The sequence below is a fragment of the Phyllostomus hastatus genome, unplaced genomic scaffold (genome assembly GCF_019186645.2).
Source record: "Phyllostomus hastatus isolate PE091 unplaced genomic scaffold, TTU_PhHast_1.1 phas_scaffold_60, whole genome shotgun sequence".
NCBI lineage: Eukaryota > Metazoa > Chordata > Mammalia > Chiroptera > Phyllostomidae > Phyllostomus > Phyllostomus hastatus.
In genome coordinates this window covers 9,685,804-9,708,987 of record NW_025334038.1, presented here as the reverse complement: position 1 = coordinate 9,708,987, position 23,184 = coordinate 9,685,804, and the positions used below count along the sequence as shown (strand labels likewise).

At 38.0% G+C, this 23,184-nt stretch overlaps 1 protein-coding gene across 3 annotated transcripts in view; it reads left to right on the top strand.

Annotated features, from left to right (window-relative positions):
- The window catches only part of NCKAP5 (NCK associated protein 5), an 881,281-nt gene that overhangs the window by 292,449 nt on the left and 565,648 nt on the right, over positions 1–23,184 (top strand). Inside the window, exon 1 of one of the 3 annotated variants that reach the window (XM_045826269.1) lies at positions 9,907–10,114. The exons of the other annotated variants lie outside the window; for them this stretch is intronic. The gene's annotated coding sequence lies outside the window, so the exon portion shown is untranslated. Of the gene's footprint in view, positions 1–9,906; positions 10,115–23,184 lie in introns of those variants that run through there. 3 annotated transcript variants of the gene reach the window in all.

Sequence of the window (23,184 nt, the reverse complement as noted above, 5' to 3'; positions counted from 1 at the left end):
AGATTAGGAACATACATGGATGTTCACTTTCACTACTCATCCAACATAGTACTGAATCCTAGCCACAGCAGTCAGACAAGAAGAAAAAGTAAAAGGCATCCAAATGGAAAGGAAGAAGTAAATTTGTCATTATTTGCAGATGACATGATTCTGTATGTAGAGAACCCTAAAGATTCCACCAAGAAACTACTAGAACTGATAAATGAATTTAATATAGTAGCAAGATACAAATTAATATCCAGAGATCAGTTGCATTTTTGTACACCAATAATGAACTATCAGAAAGGGAAACCAAGAAAACAATCCCATTCACAATTGTTTCAAAAAGAATAAAATACCTAGGAATAAATTTAACAAAGAATGTAAGAAGACCTATATTTGGAAAATTATGACACTAAAGAAAGAAATTAAAGAAGATACAAATAAGTGAAAGCACATACTGTGTTCATAGATAGGAAGAATTAACATCATTAAAATGTCCATACTACTCAAAGCAATCTATAGATTCAACACAATTCCTACCAAGATACATATGACCTATTTCACAGAACAAGAATAAATATTACAAAACTTTATATGGAACCACAAAAGACCCTAAATAGCCAGAGCAACTTGAGAAAGAACAAAGTTGGAGGAATAATGCTACCTGATGTCAAACTATAGTGCAAGACCACAGTTATCAAACAGCATGGTACTAGCATAAAAACAGACATATAAATCAATGGAACAGAATAAAGAGCTCAGAAATAAACCCACACCCTTGTAGTCAGTTAATATTTTACAAAGGATGCAAAGACATACAATGTATTTAATAAATGGTGTTGAGAATATTGGACAACTACATGCAAAAAATAAAATTAGACTACATTCTTACACTATACACAAGAATAAGCTCAAAGTGGATTAAAGGTTAAATGTGAGACTCAAAATCATAAAAATCCTAGAAGACATAGGCAGTGAAACCTCATAGCAATATTTATCTGATCTATCTCCTCAGGCAAGGGAAACAAAACAAAAAGAAAAAAATGGGACTACATCAAACTAAAAAGGTTTTGCACAGCAAAGGAAACATAAACAAAATGAAAATACAATCCACTGAATGGGGGAACATATTCAGCAATGATACATCTAATAAGGAGTTAATATCTAAAATTTATAAGGAATTTACACAAGTCAACATCAAAAAAAAATAATCCAATTACAAATTGGGCAAAGGACCTGAATAGACACTTCTCCAAAGAGGCCAGTAGACACTTGAAAAAATGCTCAGTGTCACTAATCTTCAGAGAGATGCAAATTAAAACCACAATGAGATATTACCTCACATCTGTCAGAATGGCTACCATCAATAAATGAAGAGACAAGTCTTGGTGAGGATGGGGAGAAAAGGGAGCCTTATTTCACTGTTGATGAGAATGCATACTGATGCAGCCACAGTGGAAAGTAGTATGGAGTTACCCCCAAAATTAAAAATGGAACTGCCTTATCACCCAGCAATTCCAATTCTGGGAATATATTTGAAGAAACCCAAAATACTACCTTGAGAGAATATATGCACCCCATGCTCACTGCAGCATTGTTTACAATAACCAAGATTTGGAAGCAGCCTAAGTGGCCATCACTAGATGAGTAAATAAAAAAATAGGAAATGGAGAAGCCAAAAAACTTATATGTATGCCCCACAAACATGAATTAAGATGGGGGAATGATGGTGGGAGGGGGATACAGGGTGTATGGGAATAAAGGGGAGAAAAAATGGGACAACTGTAATAGCATAATCAATAAAATATATATTTTGTAAAAAGCTATGGTACATTTACACAATGGAATACTACTCAGCCATAAAAAGAAGGAAATCATACCTGTTGTGATAAAATGGATGGACCTGGAGAGCATATGCTACATGAAATATGCCAGTCAAGGAAAGGCAAGTATTATACTATATGACTTCACTCATGCAGAATCTAATGAACAAAATAAATTAACAAAATTGAAACAGACTCATATAGACAGAGAACAGACTGACAGCTGTCAGAGGGGAGGGTTGCAGGGCTAGCTGAAGGGATTAACCCCACCTCCAGCCAAAAGAGAGCCAAACCTCATAGACACAGAAAACAGCATAGTGATTATTAGAGGGAAAGGGGGTGGGGGGGGGGTAGAAGAGCATGAAGGCAGCATAAATGGTGGCAAATGGTGGTGGAAGGAGACTTGACTGAGGGTGTAAACACACAGTACAATATATTGCATTTATTGTAGATGGTTTATTATAGAATTGTACACCTGAAACCTGTATAATTTTATTAATAAATGTTAATAAATTCAATTAAAAAGTTAAAGAAAGAATTAGAAGATCAGCTGGTTAGTTTTCTTTGTATTTATCCCTATGTACCTTCTAATTTTTTTAATTTTTTTTAAGATTTTATTTATTTATTTTTAGAGAGAGAAGGGAGGGAAAAAGAGAGAGAGAGAGAAACATCAATGTGCGGTTGCTGGGGGCCATGGCCTGCAACCCAGGTCTGTGGCCTGACTGGGAATCAAACCTGCGACACTTTGGTTCGCAGCCCATGCTGAATCCACTGAGCTATGCCAGCCAGGGCTACCTTCTAAATTTTTTATTGTACTATTTTAAGTTGGGTTTTCTATAAAATGTTATGCTTCTAATGACATATGAATACATTCCCAATGATTTTCTAATAATAATATGGACACTTTGTTTTATTATGCTGCTCTTTTATCTAGTAAACATGCTACTCCATTAATATATCTGATGATTTGCTCTAAGTTCTCCATAATTGTCTATGGAAATAATAATTTTGACTATAAATAATGATAGTTTACTTCATTCCTTCTCATACCTTTTGTTTTCTTTATGTTATTGCTCTAAGATCTCATAGAAAATGTTGAACAGAAGTGATCAGGGGGGCATCATTGTCTAGAGCAAAAATTTAAAGGAATTGTGCTTAAATTTCACATGCATGTTACAGATTTTTTGTTACACATCCTTTATCAACTCAAGAGACTTCCCTTCTATTCCTAGTTTGTGAAAGATTTTTGATCTGTTGTTGCTTTTCTATTTATGAGTAAATGTTATATGTTATGAAAAATTTCAAAATCTAGTACAGTTCTGTACCTGAACAACAATTAAAAAATGTTTTAAAAAATTCAAAATCCATTCAAATTATTATGTCTTTTTAAAATCTTTTAAAATATTTTATTTGGAATGAATAGATTTTTCTAGGGCCAAATCATTTTTGCATTACAGAATAAACCATATTTCATAATGCCACATTATAATTACCATTATTATTGCTACTATTACTGTTCACATTGATGGATTCAGTTTTATTTAGGGTTTTTGAGCTTATATTAATTTTTCTTTTTCATATGACCTATGTTTACTTAGTATTGAGGTCATTCTAGAAGAGTCATAAGTCTTCTTCCTCCTCCTCTTTATTCTCCTCATCCCCTCTCCATTTTCTCTCCCTTCCTTTCCTTCTTTCTCTTCCTTCCCTCTTCTCTTTTCAGTCCCTGGGACTCTTTCCATAAGATATGGTTTTTTTGAGTTTTTGTATTTTTTCAAGTTTCAAAAAAACTGCCTTGAAAAATATCTGGGCCCACAGTTCAACAATAAAAATATAAATTACACTATTTAAAAATGGGCACAGGACTTCAAAAGAAGTTTTTACAAAGAAGATATACCGATGACCAACAAAGCAAATGAAAAGATACAGAACACATACAATATGTGATCATTAGCCATTCGGAAAATGCAAATCAGAATCACAATGAGATACAACTAGATACCCACTGTGATGGCTATAATCAATAATAAATGTTAATAAATGTTAGTGAGAATGTAGAGAAACTGAAAGCTTCATGCATTGCTGGCGAGAATGGAATTGATGTAGCTGCTTTATTTATGCACATACACACACATGCAAGAAATGAGAACATATGTCCACACAAAAACTTGTACATGAAATTTGTTTACAATAGTCAAAGAATGGAAATAACCCTAATGGCTATTGACTGATGAATGGATAAATAAAATGTGGCATATGCATGCAATGGAATATTATTTGGCAATAAGATGGAATTGAGTACTGATAAATGCTATAACATAGACAAATCTTGAAAACATCATGCTAAATGAAAGAAGTCAAACACAAAAGGTCATATATTGTATGACTGTATTGATATGAATTGTTCAGAATGGGTAAATTTATGCACATAAAAAGTAGATAATTCATTAATGGAGTACTGATGCATACTATAAAATGGACCAATCTTGAAAATGTTATGCCAAGTGAAGGAAACCAAACATAAAGATCACATATTGTATGATTGTATTTATATGAAATGTCTAGAAAAGGCAAATTTTTAGAGATAGAAAATATGGCTAAATAATGAGGAGTGACTAGTAATAAGTACTGTGGGTTTCCTTTTGGAATGATAAAAATATTCTAAACTTAAAAAAATAAATAAAAATATTCTGAACTTAAATGATAATGAGTTTTGCACAATCTGCATATACAAAAACAAATAAATTGTACACTTTAGGTGAATTTTATGGCATGTCAACTATATCTCAATCTAGGCCTACTGGTTGCCCATGTAATACATTTATTTGTCAACTACTGAGTTGACCTATTGAATTGTTTAAGATCCTGCTTATTATTAAGTGAATTTTATTAAAAGTTTTGTATTAATTTTAGGATATTGATCAGTTTACCTATGTTTTAAAATTTATTGTCATAAAGTTAATAATAGTAAAGTAGTTATATAATTTGAAATTCTGTTTTATCCTTAGTTTTAGAGCCTTTATTCTTGAGCTTATTGATCTGTCTCTCCTGTTTATCATTGATCTAAGCAGATATTGTTTTACTAATCCTTTATCAATGCTTTGTGTTATATCTTATTAAACTTTTATTTTGTCTTTATTGTTTATTTTATTTTATTTGTTTTTTTTTTGCTTTCTATCCTGTTTGGTTGGATGTTTTGCCCATTAATTTTCCATTTTTCTTAATTTGCAGAGGATGCACTAGAATTATTAATTTATTTCAATGTACTGCTTTAGTTCCTTCTATTTCATGAGTTTTTATACATAGTGTGTTAATTTTAAGACATGAAATTCTAATTTTTTCTAATAATTCTTTAATAATTAATTATGTTTCTATGGGCTTTTGAAAGTATTTATTTTTATTTTTTATGAAAAATTCAAATATATAGAAAAATTTAAAAACCAAAGCAATAAAACATTAATCTCTCCACAATTTAACATCAACAAATGTTAACATTTTTGTTTCTCATATATTTTTTGCAAAGTGAGTGGTAAACATCATACTTCAATCCTAAATACTTTAGTATATGTCTTTTAAAAATAAGGACCTCTTTTATAACCATAATGTTATATTTTCCCTTAGCAAAGTTAGCAAGAATTGTTATATCTAGTATGAACCTTACTTAATTTTCTCTAATTGTTTCCAAAATGCCTTTTATAGATGTTTATTTTGGACTAAGGTCCATTCCTAGTAGTTTTAGTTTGTTATGTTTTGGGTCTATTGTCTCTTTAAATCTGTTTCAGTCCCTGTACTTTCTTCCATCCGTGGACATTGACTTTTAGAAGGTTTTCAGAACATCCTGTTCTTTATACAGCTCACTGTTGTCTTTGGGTGTCATTTATCTGATCCTCTATCTTCCATACTTCTAAGTTGGAATTCATGTCAAAGGTCTTGCTTAGATTATAATTAAACTTTTTTTTCCAGAATACTTTAGTAGCAATGTTATACACTTCTCGTGAAGCATAATATAACGAGGAATCAGTGAGGTGAACTCCCCCTTGTATAATATAAGATTTCTCTTTTGCAATTAGAAAAAATCAGGAGGTGATATTTGGTACTGTATGAATATTCTATTTCCCATCAATCTTTTACCTAATGGCTTTCGCATCTATTGGTAATCCTTGTTTGGATCTGTTATTTCACTGAGGATTACAAACTGATACTATTTCTGTGGTAAGTGTCCTCTTCTCAAATGGGTAAGCACTATAATTTCCCAACCAAAACAATATTCTTTAGTTTTTAAAAAATCTTCATATTAGGGTTAATTTATATGCAGTAAAATTCACCAGTTTTTATGTATACAATTTGATGAGTTTGATGAAATATGTACAGTCTGTGACCACCACCACCATCATGGTGTAGCACATTCCCCACTTGCCAAGTACTTCTTTGTGCTTCCTCTAGTCCATCCTCTGTTCATCCCCAGCTCCAGACAACTGATCTGCTCTGGTCTCTAGAGTTTTTAGAGTCAACAGAACCAAACAAAAACCAGTCACAAAAATATGTTTGTTATTCTTTTACTTAGCATAGTGCCTTTGAGACTCATGCATGTTGTTGTATTTATCAATAGTTGTTTCCTTATTACCGCTGAGTAGTTTTTTATGGTATGGATGGATCTACCACAGGTTGTTTTTCTATTTACAAATTGATGGAAATTTGACATATTTCCAGTTTGGGGAATGTTATGAATAACACTGCTATAAACACTTGTGTGCAAGTCTTGGTGTCAATACATTTTTACTTCTCTTGGATAAATATCCAGGAGTGTGGTTACTGGATGTATTTTAAGTGCATTTTAACTTGACAAGAAACAGCCAATTGGTTTTCCGAATTTGCTGGGTCATTCAGCATTCCCACCAACTATGTAAGAGTATTTAAGTTGCTCTACATCATTTTCAATGCTTACTGTTGTTGGTCTTTGCAACACAGCTTGCAGAATGAGGCATTTAATCCCTTTATGATTCCTTACTTGATTAGTACATACTGAATACCTATCCTGTGCCTGATCCTTACCTAGGAGCTAGGACATCCTGGGTATTATATTGCAAACACAATAGCTGATAAACTTATTCAATAATGGATAAACTCTGTCATTGCTTCCTATATGTTCTTTTGGGTTTTCTATGGAGACAGTCATATCAGGAAATTATGACCAGCAAGTCATTCCCTTTCTTCTGGAACTACCTTCTCTACTAGGTTCCTAGGGGAGTGCACTTTCCTGGTTTGCCTTCTCATTTACTGGCTGCCACTCAGGGTTCATCTGTAGTTTCTTGACTTTTTACAGTTTGAATGCCTTTCATAATTCAATCCTTGAACATTTTTTTGCCTAACTGTACTCACAGCCTTAATGAATGACCTACTCCATCTGATGGATTTAATTTAACCATTTATATGTTATATACCTCCCAAATTTACATCTCCGCCCTAGACTGTACCTTGAACATGATACTTGAATATTTATTTGACTGCCTACTTAATGTCTCATTTTGGTTGCTAATGTCAATAATAACAATAACAACCACCAACACCAGCCCAACTAACACAAGCTTACCACTACATGTATTTATATAGTGCTTAAGTCAGGGACTTTTCTGAGAGCTTTACATAAATAAACTATTTTTTAAGTTTAACTTAATAGGTATCCCAATCTTAATACATACAATACTGAACCCTTGTTTCTTCCACCAAAATTGATTCTACTCATTTAGTATTCTTCATTTTAATTAATAGCATCTTCATTCTTTTGGCTGATAAAGCCCAACACTTGTAGTTATTCTTTAATTCTTCCTTTTTTTCCCAAACCCTTTATTCTGAGCAAATTTTATTGGCTCTAAATTCAGAACAATCCCAAATTCCCACACATTCTCATTATCCTTCTTGCTATGACTCTGTCCACACCATTTCCTCTCATGTAGATTCCTGCAATAGCCTAAGAACAGATCTACTCTTTTTTCTCCTGAAATTAATTCACAACATGATTGCCAAAGTGATCCATTAAACAAAAGTCAAGTCCTAAAACTCCTCTGCTCACAGCCCTCTGCATCTGTGTCCTCCCATATGATTCAGAAAGAAAACCAAAGTCCTGCAGTTGCCTGTACCGTCCTCTCCAATGAACTGTCCTCTAGGCCTGCCCACATTAACCTCTGCCCTCAGTGTGTTCCATCCCCTCTGCCTGATTGCTGTTCCTGGATCTCCCTGTGCATATCTAAGTAGTTGTCTTTGACTTACATTTACTTCCTGGGGGAAAAAAAGTAACACTGACTTCAGTTTACCTCACCCTTCAAGTCATACCAATGTATATGATTTTAATCCTCAACTGTAAATGAAAACTTCACACCATCAGTACTCAGGGTATGCTCACAGTGCTGCTGTGAGCACCACTGAGCCATAAAACAAGTGGAAAGCACAGCTCCTGCTGGATAAGTGGGCACTTAATGTGGCTTGGCCACATTTCTCAGCAATAGCATTAAGCAAAATAATGATTCAAAAAGAGTTTTAAATTAAGCTGTATTCAATTTCTACAGTAGAGTGTACCTTGTCCACCTATCTGAATAAATGGCTTACCATTTTTTCCCTTTAACTTTAAAATGGTGATTTGTTTACCCAACAAATTATTTCCCTGACAAATGTGTACTGTGTCGTTCAGGTAACCAAACATTCCCCAATACTTGAGAAAAATGTACAAAACCAGGAATGGTTTAATTGGTTGTATTCTTTATGTTTTAAGACTTGTTTATGTATATCTAGGACTACTGTTATTTTTATTATTTAAAAAAATTGCCATATTCTTTATAAGCCTATCACCAGTAGAAACATGTGTAGTTATACTAAAGAGGTGTATTAAAATAGGTTAAAGTATACAATTGAAAGAAGCACACTATTTTACCTGTAGAATAAACTATTTTAGTTTTAAAAGTATCAGTTTTAGAATTTTTCTAATAAAATAGCATTGCTTTAAAAGGAATATTTTCATGAGAAAATGGAAAAACATTATGAGAACATTTTTTGAAGTATATTTTATTGATTATATTATTGCAGTTCTCCCAGTTTTCCCCTCTTTGCCTCCCTCTGCCCAGAAAATGATGTTAAACTGAGTTCAGCATTTTCTTACCTAAAGCAAATTTTCAATTTGTTTGCCAAATGCCAACAGGAGGCAAAGGGCCCAGCTTCTTTTCCAATTATAAGTCAGTACTCCCTCCACAAGCTTTATTCCCAAATGTCCTTAGAAACCAACTTCTGACTCTCTGAAGGACTATTAGCTCCAGCTCTTACCAGCCAATTATAATAATTTGGATATCTGTGCCAGCCGCCAGGTCAGCCTGATGATAAGATTACAGGACCTGTTTGTTTGATTCATTAGCAGAAATTCGTTCCACTCAGACACAGCAATGGGCTGTTTGGGGGGGGCGGGGGGCGGGGCGTGTGGTGGTGGTGGCGGGGTTGGGTATGCCAGGGGCCGCCAGAATGGGTTGGTTTTTTTTACTAGGATGTGGGAAAGGAAAGCACTGTTTCCTCTTTGGTATCCCCATTTCCCCTTTCAATTCCTCTGTTGGGGCAGAAAACAGAAGCCTCTATGGCCCCCTCTCCCTTCTCTTGGCACCCAGTCCTTGTCGCCACTTTGCCCCCTCGCCCCCTCCTCCCTCTCTTCCTCCCAGCACCCACTGGTTTCCCTAACTCGGGCTCCAGGCGGAGATTTGTCAGAACCATTCGGTTGAGACTGATTATGATTGCAGCAGATGGGCTGTATTTGACAGCCCGATCCTAAGCAGCTTCTGGGGGGGGGGGGGGTGCCGCGGCGGAGGGGCGGGGAGGAGAAGAAGGCGGGGGCGGGGGGGGGGGATCTATGGGCCGAGCCGCGTAGTATGAGCGCACTAGTCCAGCCTAGCCAGGCGCTCCTGGGCAGCTGTTTAACACGCGCCTCCAGGAGGAAAGTGGCACACAGACCCAAGGGGCTCCCAGAACGCCAGTGAAACGTCCCATTGCCTAGAGGGCGTGGAGACACCCAGAGGCGGGCGCAGGGGGGACCAGTGGAACACAAAGCGGAAGAAAGCAAGGGAGCGTGGTGTCCTGGCTACCCGAAGCTGTGGGCTGGCTGTGGAGCGCGCGTGACCCATGCTACCTCTGCACGCTCTGGGCATGGCAAGTTTGCCAACTCCGGGCTCTGCGGCCAGCACCTTGCTGCCCACGAAGTGACAGCACTGCAGGCTCTGCCCCTAGGGGGGCATCGCCCACCCACCCCCTGACCCACTGCAAAATGCTCCAGCACAGGCCAGGTAAGGAGACGTCAGTCCGCTCCCCTTCCAGGGGCAACCCCAGCACGAGGCTGCCGGAACCTCTCCCGGTCCCTTTACTCCCAGTAATCCCTTCAGTCTCCCTGCTTCTGTTACTCCCTCCGTGGTTCCTTAGTCCATCTCTGCCCTCTACCGCCCTCCCTCACTGTTGCCCTTCTTTTCTATCTTAACCAACAGCAGGGGGAGAAGTTGGGAAGGTGGCGCTAGGTTATGGGCGCCCTTTCCTGCGCGCCCGCACCACTGGACACCCTGAGGCTGGAGGGTGGGTGGGAGCTGGGTGGGTATGTGTGCTTTCATCCACCTTCCCGGTCCCATGCAGTCCTTGCCCAGAACAACACACATACCCTTCTTTGCATCTGTGGGGCCTCCCTTTTGTGGTGGAAGTACAAATGAAAACATGCACACGTGGAGACACAATTCCATGTTGGCATCCTTTAGAGATTCCTCAAGGGTGTGGGTGTGGAATGATGGCAGGCAGTGGGTGGATCTCGAGTCCCCTGACTCTCTGAAACAGAACCAGCACCTCTCCTGCCCCTTGGCTGTAGCAGAGTGAGGTGCTTCCAAGAGCCCCAGGTGGCTGCTGCACTTGGAGTGGATATTGTTGTGCCACCAGAAACCCCACCCCTAGGGACCAGCAGCCTGGACCACTGCCTGGCCTAGCCCCAGCAGCCTGTGCCCACTTCCACCTGCCAGGGAAGCCACCTACCCTCTCCCACCCCCATCACCAGTGGCCCCTGTCCCTGTCTATCCAACAGCTCAGGTCCTCCAGCTCTGGCTACCCCTCCCTTGCTGCTGCTGCTCCAGCTCCCCAGGAGCTAAGAGCATGTGCCCTGTTGCTACTGGCAACTGCCTCTGCAGAAAGCTCAGCCCCCAAAGTAGCTTAATGCTGATTGATGGACAGAAATACAATATTTTCTGGAGCTTAGCAGGTGTTGGCACAGGGCCCCTCCCTGCTGCTGGAGCCCTTTAGCCCTTTGGACTAAAGGGTAGTTGGCAGTCTTCCTTCCCTCCTAGGCCCCACCCTACCACACCCTTAGTAAAAAAGGGGGCTTTAGGATATCCCCATCACCTAGGGTTAAATTCAGTGCCAGCATTTGCTTTCCGGAGTAACCAGCAGCCACTCCAGTTTTCCCTTCCTATTCTCAGGCTTTTGTTGAGTCAGATAAATGAGGCCCCCATTCCTGGACGCTGTCATCTCTTTTCTGTTTCCATTCCCCACCTCCGCACATACCCCTTCCACACATAGGTACTTAAAATGGACCAACTCTTTAATGATCAGAACTATTCCAGCAAGTGCTCATGACAGCATTTTCAAAAAATTGTTCATTTCATATCAATTCTCCTTCCTCAGCTTCTCTCTTCTCCCAGAGAGTCTGCCATTTCCACCCCTAGAAACACCTGGTCGTGGAATGAGCCTGCACTTGGAATGCTCAGTGCTGACACAACCTTTCCTGCTTCTATGTATTTTCATTTTACCCCCTCAAACTCATTGCCCCTTCCTTTTTTAGGGGTGGCAGCTTCTTCCTTTAGGCCATCTGAACTAATACAAATTTCCTGGGCTAATAGAAGTTCCTGTCCCAACCCCTACCCCTTTCTTCCCTCCTCTGTAGTGACTACAAAGAACCAGATTTCATAATTAAAGAAGTTATCTCAGGAGAACTTCTTTTTCTACAGTATTTTTTTCTCAGCACCCCCATGTTTTTGGCAGAATTTTTTAATTATCTAAATTGTCATACATAGCACTCTTTTGCCCATTGACATCCATTTAAAAACCATGTGATGTTTTAAAGTCATTTATTTATTCATCCCAACAAAACTTTGAGAGCTCTGCTGTGTTGGGTACCAAATGTAGGTTGGGAATGAAGCAAAGGCAAGGCCCAAATGGCTATGAACATTTTAAAACCTATGTACTACTGGATTGTGATTATTGCTGTGACAGTTAATATTATAACAGCACACTACATTAGATCAGGATGCTTCAGTTTATAAAAGACTTTCATAGGTATTATCTCCTTTAATCCCAGCAACAGGAAATTTAAAAAGCAGGGATTCTATTGAAAGGCCAGTAATGCTCATCAATCCTGCTTAACCAAAAAGAAAAAGAATCTTTCAAATCATCCCAACAGCTGATGGAGCTTTAAAACACAGAATAAACAATTCAGAAGGCACTCATGAAACTTAGGTACAGGACTGTGGCTTGGAGAAGATAAGTGAAATGCATGTGACTTGTACATTACCAGGAAGATGTCACGTGAAGAAACTCCATCCTAAGACTGTGGTCGCCCAGTGTACAGTTGGCTGCTGGTGTGGAGACTTTCCAGGGTTCTGGATTCTTGCCTTTTGCTAGGACCTAAAATGGGATGAAATGTTAGTACAAAGTTGCTGGGAGATTAGAAAACTAAGCAAAACGAGTAGGCAATGAAGTTAATTTCTTGAGCTACAAGGCATTCTTGAGATATTGTAAGTTTCTAGTATATATTTGCTTTATAAATGGAGCAGTTTTCTGTATGTACATAAAAAAATGAGTTTGTGTATCTTGTCTGAGCCATATACAGACAATCAAGGTTTGGATCATTTTTACCCGTTACTTTTAAAACTGGTGACATCTCAGGTGGATAAATGGCAGCTTCTCTATGTTATTATTTACATTCTTTCACCACTTAGTGACAGGGATGTGTTTTGTGAAATGTGTCCTTAGGTGATTCTGTCATTGTGTAAACATCATGGAGTGAGTGCACTAACACACAACTGACTCCTGCTACTGTCCTCAGACGTGCTGTCCTTTCATACAACTGGCAGTGCAGCAGGTTTGTTTGCACCGGCATCACCCCAGACATAGCAGTAATGTGTTGGGCTACCATGTCACCAGGTGAAAGGAATTTTTCAGCTTCTTTATGCTCTTATGAGACCACTATCCTGTGTGTGGTCTGTCATTGACACACACATTGTTATATGGCATATGACTGTGTAGGGAAAATGTGCAGAAGACACATTTAGATCTGTTCATGTAGATCTGTTCATTTTCTCATCTCCTGCAACAAGGAGGGTGGCTGTTTTTCACTTTTCAGCTGAGAATATCTTTCATGACTTTCCTCCAAAAGTGATTTCTAAAATGCCAGCTGATACTTATAAAATTTGGTTGGTTTTTCAGACATCATGCTAATGCTCTTGTTTTTTTAAAAGATTTTATTTAATTTTTAGACAGAGGTGAAGACAGAAATAGAGGGGGAAAGAAACATCAATGCGTGGTTGCCTCTCATGTGCCCCCTACTGGGGATCAGGCCTACTACCCAGACATGTGCCCTAACTGGGAATTGAACTGGTGACCCTTTGGTTCACAGGCTGGCATTTAATCTGCTGAGCCACACCAGCCAGTGCTAATGCTCTTGTTTATTATTGAGAAAAGTTTTATTAAAATAAGTTTTGCAAACAAGGTGTTATATCATACAGAGCTTATTGTGGTGAGAAGTTGGCTCTGGGTGTGGCTAGGTAACAGACAAGCCAAGCTGTTAATCATAGGTTAAGGTCTGTTATTAGGAAATAACAAAGAAGCTTTTTATTGTTTAGTACCATTAGGATTTGTAGGAACTTTTTAGATGTGTAGCTTTTTTTTTTTTTTTTGGTGGAGAGTTTGTTACTCATGGCTAGTACAGCTGTCATGCAGTATCCACAGGAGATTGTTCCAGGACCCCAGCAGATATCAAACCCCATGGATGCTCAAGTTTCTGACCTAAAATGGCATCATTTTGCACATAACCTATACACACTTTCCTGTATACTTTGTCAACCACAACAGGAATTTCCAGTTTGGGGTGCGGTGAAGAAGGAAACTTTATTCAGTGCAAACGGCTCAGTTGTGATACAGCATAGCTATGGAACATCTCAATAGTATTACAGCTCAATTATGAAACAGCACAGCATGGCTCTGAAGTAGCTGTGAGGAGAGACAGCCCTGGGGCAAGGTCCCCCTCCTGCTAGACAGTTTTGGTCTGCTCTGGTGTGCTCCACCTGTTCTGGTTCAGTTCATGCCATTGTTCCCTGTGCCAGTCTGCTCCAGTCAGGGAAAGGCAGTTTTAGGTAGAAATTGAAAGCGTGCTCCCTGAGCCAGAGGGGAGCTGATTTATATAAACAAAAGTTCCCACCTGTGGTCCCTTATTGGTCTAAGTGAGGACTCCAAACCTCTCAGTTTGATTGGCTCAAAAGGCACTGTCCTGATTGGTCAGAATGGAGGTGCTTTGATTGGTTAGTGAAGACATGATGGGGGTATAGCTGTACAGCTCCAATTGAATGGGGAAAGCCTCAGTTCTATTGATTGAAATAGGATTCCAGGAACTCCTTTATAAAGGCTAGTTCAGATGGTAGGGGCATAGTTCAGGAAGCAGGCAGCATAGCATAGGTTTCTCCCTGAAGTACAGTTTGAGTAAGAGGCCTCTTACAGAAATGGCTGCAATGCTCTGTTGCTTTTTTTTTTTCTTAATTTGAGCCCAGTTAGCTACCAGAAGTCCTTCTTAGTAGGTATCTTCTTTCTCACGATTTACCACTTTAAATCATTTCTAGGTTACTGACATACCTAATGCAATGTAAATGCTATAAATGCTTGCATTTATACTAGACATGCACAGACAAGAAAAAAGTCTGTACCTGTTCAGTATAAATGCAAGCATTGTAGGCCTAACTACATAATACTTAGCCATTACAGTACATAGCATATGTCAGCAAGAATGTAACTTTTTTGAGTATTTTTCATCTGCCATTGGTTGAATGGAAGGTTGAGTGTATTCTGTATTTGGCATTCCTATATATTATTGTCATTCTTAAACATTATAACACCTTCAGAGCTGAACTTACATCATTAGGTTGATTGAAAGTCAATGAAAATCACATAATAAAAAATATATTTGGGGGGAAGGAGTTACATTGGACCCAGTGGGCTGTCCTCCAGCGGGGGACTTCATCATCTTCTGCTGGGTCCCAGAGGTTCTCAAATGAAGTTTAGAGAGAGATGCAGTTGATTCCGACCTTAGACATACTTTTCTGATTTTTGTATTTCACATGAGAGACTTGAATGGAGAAAAGATGTGGGTACTTTGATAATGGCTGATGTCACCTGATTAATAGATGTCAGTCTTTTTCATGACTCTCTAAGCTTGGGCTCCATCATTTGTGCATTCATTCAATGGATGTTTGTTGAGGAGAATTTTTAGAAAACAGGCTTTGTACTCCAAGCCTCCTTGCTTTCTCTGCAGAATTGTGCCATGTAATGCTTAGCCAATAGACATGTTCCTTTCCAATATCTGATAGTTTTGTCCTTTGAGGTTCCTGCAGGCTTAGTTTAAAGAAGTGGAAGAAAATGGTGGAGACTCTTTCTTGCTGCAGTGGAGCAGTACGGTATCACTTTTGAGGGCTGCTGCCTTCAACTGGAGTTACTTCCTGAATTTACACATTTCCACCTTTTTCCCAGTGAAATCCATTTTCATGTGTCCCCTTCAGCTTAGACTTCTCAGATAGTAGGTGGTAATGGATTAAGTAAACAGTCTCTGTGAATTTGTTGGTCATCTCACAGAGTATAGCTGTTTCATATTATTTGAAATGAACATAACCTACAGAGTGCTTTAAGGGGGATGCCAGGACCGAGATTCTCATGTGTGAATGCGTGGTATCCAACTGTTGGTGTCTCTGAGCCACACTGGAAGAAGTTGTCTTGGGCCACATATGAAATACATTGCAACATATAATCACAGAAAAATCTCATAATGTTTTAAGTAAATTTATAATGTCGTGTTGGGCCTCATTCATAGCCATACAGAGCTACCTGTGGCATGTGGGCTGCAGGTTGGACACCCCTGGGAGGAAGGAAGAGAAAATAATCATTTTGTGCTGTGCTGGAAGGTGCTGAAAATAGGTAACAGCACTTGCTGCTGTTGATGAGACTGTGGCCTCTAAATGGACTGTGAACTCAGAGTGTTACTGAAACTGCAGGTTTCATAGCAAGTGATTAAGAGTTCAAACTTGGGAGTCTTATAGAGCTGAGCTCAAATCCTGATACTATCACTTACTATTGATTTGATTTGGGGCAAAGTTATTAATTTCTGTAATATCAGTTTCCTTATTTGTAAAATAGAAAAAATATTGTATATGTTAATAAGTTAAGAGTAAAATCTGATATATATCAAGGGCTTATGCACAAGAAGATTAGTATTTGCTATCTGCTATGGTATCTTAGTGTTATTTTCATAGTTGTTGGGAACTAATAAGACTGCCCTTTTCATATGCACCTCATCTTTGAACTCTCTGAGCACACCACAGAAAACAGCTATTATGGGAAAGTTATAGGTTAGCAATTACAGCTACTTTCAGAGCCCTTGCCTTCCACAAGTATGATGGAAGATGGTACCCAGTTTCTCTTTGAGGTGCAAATAGTTTTGTCTATAAGATAAACTGAGGAAGCTTCGGTTAACATTAAATTCATCAAATACCTGTGAGAGGCACTGTGCTGGGCTGCAAGGGATGCAGACATGAGAAACAATTCTTGTCCTCAGCTTTCAAGCTAGAAGACAGGAGTTGACATGATAAGAAATAATAACAGCATAGTAATAACAGTCATCATTATAATAAAGACATTTCTCACTTACCATGCCCTGGTATGTATCAGACACATTCTTTTTTAAAACAGCAGTCTTGATACCTACGAGGTAGATGTCATTTTCTCTGTGATAGGGGTATTATATAATAAGTTGAAGTTAAGATTTATAGTGGTGTTATTAACAAAATACCGTGGGTTTCAAAGGAATGAGTGATCTTTACCAGGTACGCCTACCTCAGGTGATTTTTGCTCGTGCATAGAATGAATTGTTTGGAAATGTTGAATGTGATTTATTTAATAACTACATTATCCCTGGTTGTATTTGGGTTCAACAATCTCTTGATCCCTTACATTCTGTTCACAGTATTATAGAAATGAGAGAAGGAAAAGACTGGTCTTTGTTCACCAGCTAGCAGTGAATTTATCCTCTACCCTTTTTCACCAATTTGTTCATTTTTCTTGCAAATTCTTTGGGGATAATTTCTTACTTGCTTCCCATGGAAGGTTCTGCCTCAATCTAAAGACCACATTATCATAAATAACTTTTCTGATGTATTTGTTTGTTTCTATACAAGTGATTTAGGCTATGAAAATTTTCTCTAATTTAATGCATATCAAGTTTTATGCACACTCACAAATGTGCATGTGTCAAATAGTAAGTGTGGCATTGTGAAACAACATAGATTAGTTCAGCCTATAGACATCTCAGTCCACTGTAGTTCAGAACACATATTTCACCCGGTGCAAATTCAGATCAACCTCTCCCAGACTGTTCCTCCTTTCTTTTTCTTTTCTTTTTGTTATCTAAATACATTATTATTCTAATATTATGGTGCAGTTTTCCCTATTTCCCTACCTCCTCCCAAGTGACATGTATCCAAACTCTGCTGTCACTCTTTTTTTTTCTACTGAAATTATTTAAGATGGGCTATATCCTTACATTCTAAAGTGGTACTTTTTCTCTTTTGCCTGAATCACCATAACTTGAAAGGGGAACCACATAGGCTACCTAACTATTCTGTGCATATGAATTTTAATCTTTCATAATGATATTTTTTAAAGGAAAAATGTTTAACTCAAGAAGGATTTGATTGTTTTTTACAACTCACCATATACTCTGTTCCAGTTTAAAGGAGTTACTGCACCAAAAATTTCCAGCCAGACATTGAGTTTCCATGCATAACCAGAAGGCCTCCTTTCCTGCTTTATTTCATTTACCTGTTCCTTCATTAATTGACTATAATTAAGATTATTAAGTGCCTACCTACCATGTGTCAGGAAATGCATTAGATTTAGAAAGACTGTGACCAGAGTGCTTTATTCTAATACTAAACATTTAGCAACAGAAAGTCATTAATTCTTAAAAGAAAGAAATAAACAAAAGAAATGTACAAATTTGACACTGCATACTTCTGCCCACTCTTGCTTTTGGCAGCTTTTAGGTATTACTTATTTAGGTTATCTCATCCTCATTACATTAATATACTATTTTAAATTATTCTTTCTTTTCTCTAACACTTTCAGAAGGCAGGAACCTTAGTTCTGCTCTCAGAGTTTATTCTCATTTTCCAAGACATTTCCAGTCATTTTTGTTGCTCAAAACCTAGTAGGTATCTGATAAATATTTTCTGAGTAGCAGACAGGAAGAAAAAAAAGAAGTCGGGATATTTAGGAATTTACTGTATTAAGAATTAGAAAATCATCTGAATTGTTATTTAATGCACACACCAAAAGATCTGTTCTTTTACTTTTCTTCCTGAAAATTACCATGTCTTCCATAGTCTGGGTTAGAGAATGTGTTCTCTTGTGCACTAGACAATCCATTTCAGGGTTTGGTATACATGGCCACATGTCTGTGGTTTCTCCTTAGACATCTCAGCACTGGTGATTATTTTATAGAAGTTTGGAATCCTGTGCTTTCATGTGGAAATTACTCACCCCCTTTAATGAGATAATTTTTCTGACAATTTTATTCTGCCTCAACATGATCTCCCTCTTCTACTTCCTACACTGACACATTTGGAGAAACCACCTTATTTTCATGAAAAGATATCATTTATTTAATACTTGCACTGCACAAGAACTTACCCCAGATTTCATGAATTCACAGTAAATTGTTATCAAATATAGTTATAACATAGTTATACAGTGCAAATGCCTTTAAGGAGTTTACAATTCATGTGGAGAAAAAGGACATAGACCCATAAGGTACCAAAAACACTTAGTGTGGAGCTGGTGAAGTAGAAAAAGAAGTCAGTGTAACAGGTTGGAAGATGAAGTGATGCATGAGGGCCAGTGTGATTGGAAGAGGTCCTCAGAGGAAGGAGAACATGAGCTGTCCCCAACTGGACTTAGACATGAGGGGGGGGGGTGCTGTAGGCAGGAGAGGGCTTTCACTCTAGCCCTAGGGTGGGCACTTGAACAGCCCTGGAAGAAGAGTGAGAACTAAAGATGGGGAGGTAGTGAGAACCCATTAATATGGGTCAGCTCCTACACACTGAACAACCAGGACTTTATCTTTTGAGCTAGCATTTTCCAAGACTTCTCTCCTCAGAAGAATAGTTCTCCTGAGTGTTGTAGGTATGTTAGTCAAAACAAGTTCCCATGGTTGAAAAATAAGAAAAGCTGAGAGAAAGTTTTAAAAACAGTTCTCTCCTGGAAAGGTTCTCAGAGGTTTAATATGCTGATCTGCATTGTTAATCTTTAAAACTCTTCCCAAATATTTTTGATCACTGAATGCATTTTTTTTATTGAAGCATCTTAGAAGAGTAGTTTCCTGTGGCACCTATTTTGGGAAATGCTATTGGATGCCATTGCTAATTTTGATTCATAGGCTCTGTGGGTGAAACATGAACCTGAAGTGGTGCATGATGGGATCTAGGGAGGGAAGAGACTGGCTAGGTCCAGCAGGATGTGATAAAGGTCTGGTTTGGGGTGGCCTGAGAATGGAAAGGAGGGGATAGATTTCATGAGTTTTTAGGGTGGATAAACCCTACTTTTTTGAATGATCAGATTTAAAAGGATTACCAAGATGGGAGAATCAAGAATGGCTCTAAACTTTGGATTTTCTTGCATTAGGAGCCCCATGTAACAAACTCTACAGATTTATGAACTTCTATATCTTCTAACTGCCATTCAAAAGCAATGAAGTACACCAAGTATACCCCAAACTTGAGACAGGGATGTCTTTGAAGGCACATACCATTTTGGGGTTTCTTCATAGTCAAAATGCTTCCTCAATAAAGATGCACTACAACATTGCCCCATCATTTCCAGCCACCCATTAGGTGTAACGTTGCCATAAATTGGAGCTCCCTGCACTGGGATGTGGCCTATATATGCCAAGAGAGTGTCTGCAACACAGAGAAGGAAGACACCCTGCACCCACTGTTGGGAATCTGGTTCTTTGTCTGGCTAAGGGCACTTCATTGGTTTCTCTCATCATGGGGAGCTTTATTAAAAATGACAGTGAACACATTATAAAAGTCACACAAATTTTGCTGCCAGCTCCCTTGAGTTTATTGATCCTTAGAGATGCCAAGATTTCAGCATCTGATGTTGAGTCCTATCATTTGTCTGTTTGGTCTCCGAGGACTGGACTATAGGTCTGTCTGTTCACAGTCTTCACATTCTGTTTAATCTGTGTGCAGGAAGTTATGCATCTGGCTTTTGGTTTCTCATGAGATCACACAGAATAATGATTTTTCTTTTCCTATGATTATTTTATATTTTTGAGAAATGTTCTTAACACTTCTTTCTAAAATAGGCACTAGTATAAACCAATGGTATAAAATGAAAACCTTTGCTGCTTTTCTTCTAGTTTCGTTCATCAGAGTAATCAGTTAATTAAAATAAGCTTCCCAGTTTTCTTACATGTTTATGAATATACATGCATTTAGCTGTTTAATAACTCATTCTTTAAATTTAATTCTTTCTATTCCTATACCTATTGTACCTCTGTTCATATATTTGGGAGCTTGCAAATGATTCAAAGTAGTAGTGATCATTAGTTTAAATATTTCTGAATATTGTCCTTTCTGGTTTGGAATTCCATAATGTATCTTAATCTTTTTGATTCTTCAGATATATTACTTATTTGCACTTCCTATGGCCTTGAAAACTCTGAGTTATATTTCAATGTGCTTCTTGCTTGAGAGATCTCTGCCCATTGGTGTTTTATTATTAAATTCACTGTGTTACCTAATGTAGACATACCAGTGTCCTTGAGCATGTCGACTACTTCAGGCTATAGAAGTTTACATCAATGCCTGAATTCTTCATTTGGCTGTCTGTGTTGGCTAAATTTACTATATAATTGCAAAATTCCTTCTTTTCTTTGGTGAGTAGTGACTGTGTATGCTCCATGAGTCTGTTATACACTGATGGCTATTCAGGAAAAGATGGGACCGATATGTGTCTGATGCAGACACTGGCCCGCAGTGTCCGCGTCATTATGGATGAAATGAGACATTCACACAGACTACCCAGTCCGGTGGAGGAAAAGGGACAGCATGGCTTTTCTCTCAAGGGGAGCAAAAGCCTTGGCCCTTGCCGTGATCGGCCTTTATTGGGTTTCTCGGCACATTACATAATGGTCCTCATTTACTATGCACAGGTTCACTTTAGGTGGTTTACCTTTTACAGAAAACAAAGGAGAGGATGCCACTAATCATATCACAGAAGAGGGATATTTGCAAATGAAAAGGCAAAAGTGGTTGAACCAGTTACACTCATCTTTGGAAGGTTTAGCATGGATTTTAGGAAGTTACTTTGCAGTAAATGTCCTCAATTCAGGGTGAGGGAGATTTTTAGCAAGAGCAAGACTCAAAGTGGCCTAGGCACATTGCAGGCCTAATTCCGCACAGGAGAACCTATCCATGGGTGTGGGTCCTGTGCATCTCTGAGTGGGAGCTGAGCCCACACCATGCAGAACAGTCTCCTACATGTGTCCAGCCTAGTTGTGCAGCTATCAGCATTGTTTGGTTAGTGGCAGTTTGATGGCCTTCTGTTGCTACATGAATCTAGGAGAGAAGCCATAGAGGAGGACGGATACAGAGAGAGAGGGTACAGCTTAGAAAGAGATGCCTGTCTGGGCACAGGTGTCAGAGAATGGTTTCTAGTGTGCTACATTGAAACAGTAATATTTGCTTTGTTTTAAACTGTAGAACATTTTTCTTCCAGTTCATTAACTGTAGAATGATCATCTTTAAATGTGAAATAGTGATATGTAATCTACATATATGTTCACATTCATTTTCTAATTTGCTGATTACCATACATTTAAGATTTTCATATTTATCTTTCTTTTTTAAAACCACAATTGAATACGCTCTTGAGAATATTTGCCTTGACTTTTACATATCGATTTAAGAGTATTTTTCAGAGTTTCATACATATTATTTGATAAAAAAGCAAGCATGAGCAATATATTATTAATATTCATTAATAATAAAGCAACTATAACAGCATTTTAGGAAGGTTAAAACAAAGACATGCCAAATCAACCATAATCACTCTACAGTAGTCATTTTGTGGGTACAACTTTTGCAAATGGGGTTCTTAACTGTAATGCAGGCTTTAACGGGCTTCTTACTTACAGTTTCAGTTTTTATATGATTAATTTAAGAAAAGTGGTTAAGATTTTCCTTTTGTTCAGTGAACAAATGAAAATGTCATATAGTAACTGTACACATGTGTTATACATATTATATATTAACATAAAGATGAAGATCATTCCCCAGAAACTAAGTCACATATTAAAAATTAAATAGATCAGATTATATTTTTAACTTGGTTTATTTAAAACTTTTTATTATGATGTTAAAGAGATTGCTTCATTTAGTCTTAATTTATCTATTATCCCTTCTACTTTGAAATAGAAGTCACAATATTTGGTTTTGTATTTCCCTCTTTTTTTCTCACTGTAATACACATAGATTTACTCTATATCCCCATTTTACAGATAAAGAAACTGAAAGTAAGAGTTTAAATGACCAGTCCAAGGGCATAGATCTTGATTAGGCAGAAATAGACTTCTAACCCAGGGCTTCTGCATCTGAGACACTGGCTCCCCATCTTGGTTCCATTCTGGGGATGAAATGGAGTGGGCATGGGGGTGGCCATTGGGAGTGGCAAGGAAGTGTACTGAGTGGAGATGTTGAAAAAAAGAGTGAAGAAGTGGATAAGGTGTGGAGTCTCAGATAAGGTGTGGAGTTTCCTAATCTTGCCACTTTTAGTGTGTGAATTCTAGCCTTCAACTTCACTGTTCTATAGCTTTCTTTTTTTGAGGGAGGGCAGGATATACTGTCTATTCCATGGAATAGGAAAGAATAACAAATGCCTTAACACTTTGCTGGCTTGCTATCACTGTTAAATGAAATAAATCACTTAAAGGGTCCAACAGAGTGGTTGATTATCAAGACATGATAATTCTTTTCCCTATATTTCCTCTTTCCCTATATTTCTTAAG